Consider the following 4,906-nt stretch of genomic DNA (forward strand, 5'->3'; position numbering starts at 1 on the left):
GTCGAAGTCACTACAATGACCTATACGGCATTATACTGCACAAGAGTTGAAACCAAATGAAAAGGTCTGTACGACAATAATGGGTGTAATATAATCATGCTAAATACTACTCACACATAATAGTTGGGCGATAAATCGCTAGTCACCTACAAGTCGGAACCACCTAAGATGGTCTATGCGACAAGACTATGCACCTAAATTGGATCCAACATGAGCATATTGTGCGGAAGGTGACATAATAAACAGGCATGTGCCCTATCTCTGGCTAAATCACAATCACCCTAGGTGCAGTTTTATGAGCTCAACATTATTCAATCACATATCGCACCATTAATAATTCATATAACCAAACATAACTTACCTGAACTTACCTGAGCGTCCACAACACCACAATTATATATATAATGCATCATATATCAATTCATATACGAAATATAAATTCATATGCATGGCTTCTAAGGCATACTTTTGTTTAAACACATATTTCTTGGAAAATATCAAATATATATATACTGAAAACAAAAAGCCCACTCACTGGTATGTCGAAGGGTCGTAGCCCCCGAGTCGCCCTTGAACACGTTCGTCCTCGAGATAAGTCTCACCTATATGCGAATAAACTATAAAAATGTTATTTTAGAGCATATACACAAAACTAGCTAATAACTTCTCATATGTAGCTCAAATTGGGTATATGAATATACCACAGTGACCTACACAACCTCAGGATCATTCCCAAATTTTTAGAATGATTTTTGGATCCCTCACGCGCCGCCACGCGCCGGCAAGGGCACGGCCCTACGCGCCCCCACGTGCGGCCACGTGACAAGCATATTGACGGCGTCAGTTAACGCCGTCAGGAATATTCTAGGGAATATTCCGTTAAAACCCAATGGTAACAGTTAAAGATGACTGACGGCGTTAGCATATTCCGTCAACCTTGACGGAATATACTCATTTCTTCTCCGGCGAGTCGCCGGTCGCCGATGACTTCGCCGGTTTCTGGGTAAAACTTTAAATCACTTTTTCTCTTTCATTTCTTCACCATTTTCCACAAAATTGGTACCAAAATGAAGCTAATAACATGTAGAATCATGTTATATAAGTTTCAAGGCTTAGAATGTACTAGGTTTTCCCCGAGAAAGCTCGATAGTTCGGCTTACCTAGATATACGTCGATCTTCGCCCTCCAACGTCCAATTCCTTCCAACGAAGTACCCTAAGACTCATGAGGACCTCCTTAAGCTTCCTATAAGCTTCAAATTCCCTGAAACACAAGATTTCACGTATGCATGAACAATGGCAAAATCGGAGGTAGGGTTTCCACGTGAAATCGAAGGTTTCCTTACCTGAAAATGGTACCTTTGAACTCGTATAATGCTCCCGAACACAATGGTGATCTTAAAACCTTTAAGGATGACTAAACAATTTTCAGTTTTCGCTAACACAATGGTCCTTACGAACACAATGGTGATCTTAAATCTAGATTAATTTCCAAAGGTTGAGGAGGAATCACATGTGAAGGATCTGAAACATAATGTCGAAGCATCGAAACTTGAAACACATTGTGCACTTTGGACAACTCTGGAGGCAACCCAAGCCTGTAAGTAACCTCACTGACTCACTCGGTGATCATATATGGTCCAATGTACTTAGGACTCAACTTTCATTTCTTTCCAAATCGTACAACACCTTTCCAAGGTGATAGCTTTAGAAATACCCAATCACCTACATTATACTTCCAATCAATGACATGCTTGTCTGCTAAGCTCTTTTGTAGATCCTGGGCCGCTTTTAGGTTAGACTTAATTACTTGAACATTTTGAGTAGTCTCATCCACAATCTTAGGGCCCATTAAACTCTTTCGCCAACCTCTGACCAACATAGAGGCGTGCGACAAGATTTCTCATAAAGTGCCTCAAATGGTGCCATACCAATACTCGAATGATAACTGTTGTTGTAAGCGAACTCCATCAAATCCAAACAATCATGCCAACTATCTCCAAACTGCAGCACTGAAGATCTCAACATATCCTCTAATGTCTGAGTGGGCCTCTCAGATTATCCATCTGTCTGAGGGTAATATGTCGTACTATAAAGTAATCTCATACCAAGAGCTTCCTGAAATGCTACCCAGAACTTGGAAGTAAATCTAGGATCCCAATCCGAGATAATAGTAACTGGAACGTCATGGTACTTCACAATTTGTGATATGAATAACTTAGCTAATCGACTTAATGAATACTTCTCCCTCACTGAATGAAATGTGCTGACTTAGTAAGCCAATCAACTATCACCCAAATGCCATCATAACCATTCTGTGTACGAGGAAGCTTGTACACAAAATCCATAGTAATATTTTCCCATTTCCACTGTGGAACGGGAAGTGGCTGCATCAACCCAAACGGCTTCTTCCTTTCAGCTTTAACCTGTTGGCAAATGGCACACCTACTCACATATTCAGCAATTTCTCTTTTCATACACGACCAATAATAAAATGGTCTAATGGTGTGATACATCTTAGTGCCTCTTGAATGCATCACATATGCCGAAATATGTGCTTCATCCAAAATTTCTTTCTTTAACTCTGCATTATTTGGCACATACATTCTGCTTTCCTGCATAAGCATACCATCAGTTTCTCAAATACTAAAATCTTTCTTTTTGCCTTGATTCCTTACTTGAATTATTTCATGGGTCTCTTCATCATTCATCTGGGCCTCGAGCACGCGATCAATTAAAATTGGCCTAACTTGAAAATTAGCAAGTAAGGCTTCCTCTCGATCTTCCACTCCTAACTCCACTCCGATGGACCTTAAATCTGCTAGAAGAGGAACATGACAATCATAAATGGCATTAAGTCTAGCTGGAGTCTTCCTACTAAGCGGATCCGCCACTAAATTTACACGACCAGAATGATATTCAATCGTGCAATCATAGTCACTAAGTAACTCAATCCACCTCTGCTGTCGAAGATTAAGATCTTTCTGCGTAAAAAGATACTAAAGACTCTTATGATCTGTGAAGATCTTACATTTCTCGCCATAAAGATAATGTCTCCAAATCTTCAAAGCGAAGATGATGGCTGCTAACTCCAAATCATAAGTAGGGTAATTCTTCTCATGAGGTTTCAACTATCTCGAAGCATAAGCAATTACCCTACCATGTTGCATCAATACACAACCCAAACCATTCAAAGAAGCATCACTATAAACCTCAAAATTACCGCTATCATCTAGGAGTGCTAGAACAGGTGCATGAGCGAGATAATACTTCAACCGCTAAAAACTTTGCTCACAATTATTATCCCACTCAAACTTAACATCCTTTCGAGTCAACCTTGTCAATGGCAAAGCAATCTCTGAAAAATCCTTAACGAACCGTCTATAATAGCCTGCTAGGCCAAGAAAACTCTATACCTCGGTGACGGTTCGAGGTTGCTCCCAATTCCCCACAGCTGCCACTTTCTGAGAATCCACTTGAATGCCTTGAGCAGAAATGACATGTCCCAAAATGCCACTTGATTCAACCAAAATTCACATTTGCTAAACTTGGCATATAACTAGTGTTCCCTCAAACTGCTTAACACCAAATTCAGATGTCTAGCATGCTCAGCCTTAGACTTAGAGTATACCAGAATATCGTCAATGAAGACAATAACAAACCTATCCAAATATGGCTGGAATACTCGATTCATCAAATCCATAAAAGTTGTTGGTACATTAGTTAACCCGAATGGCATCACAAGAAACTCATAATGACCATATCAAGTCCTGAATGTGGTTTTAGGGACATTTTCATTTTTAATCTTCAACCGGTAGTAACCCGACCTCAAGTCAATCTTAGAAAATACACAGGCACCTCTGAGTTGATCAAATTAATCATCTATACAAGGTAACGGATAACGGTTCTTAATCGTTACCCGATTCAATTGCCTATAATCAATGCACAACCTCGTCTTTCTTCCTCACAAATAAGACTGGAGCTCCCAAATGTGAAGTACTAGGTTGAATAAAACCTTTATCAACTAGTTCTTGCAACTGAACTTTCAATTCCCTTAATTCAGCAAGAACCATTCTATACGGAGTCAAAGATATAGGATTCATACCTGGAAGCAGATCAATAACAAACTCCACATCTTTATCTGGCGGCAACCCAGGCAAATCCTCAGGGAATACATCCGGAAAATATCTGACCACACGTACATCCTCCACACTACTAGGAGCATCGTCCTTCAACACCACATGTGCCAAATATCCCTGGCAACCTTTCGACAACAATCTTTTGGCTTTCATGGCAGAAATAACATCATGCATCACCCCACTAGGCTCTCCTACAAATGTAACTTCAGGTAATCCAGGACAATGAAATGTGACTATCTTTCCATAACAATCTATCTTGGCACGATTATAGTGCAACCAATCAGTGCCCAAAATCACATCAAAATCCATAATATCTAATGGCATAAGATTAGCTGGCATAACAACATCCTCTACTATCACTGGACATCCTAGATATACCCGGTCCACAAAACATCTATCCCTTCTAGGCATAGAAAACTCTAAATCATATCCTAGAGGTGTAGGATGAGGTTGCGTTACTTGAGCAAATGTATGAGAAATAACAGAATGCGTAGCACCACAATCAATCAATACTCTAGCAAAATGACCAAGAATATTTAACGTACCCATGATTAAATCAGGATTGTTCTGAGTGTTGGAAATGTGCCCTAAAACCAATCATGTGATGATACTTTACGGACATTTCACATGTTAAACTAATCTAGTTTAATATCAAGGGCAAAGATTATTGTTTTAAGCCGTCTCATATAAATGTTATATGCTTAAACGATAAGTCCAATGAATATGTAATTAGGAGAATGTAATTTAAACAAGTTAGATTTATGAGAC

The sequence above is a fragment of the Malus domestica genome, chromosome 16 (assembly GCF_042453785.1).
Source record: "Malus domestica chromosome 16, GDT2T_hap1".
NCBI lineage: Eukaryota > Viridiplantae > Streptophyta > Magnoliopsida > Rosales > Rosaceae > Malus > Malus domestica.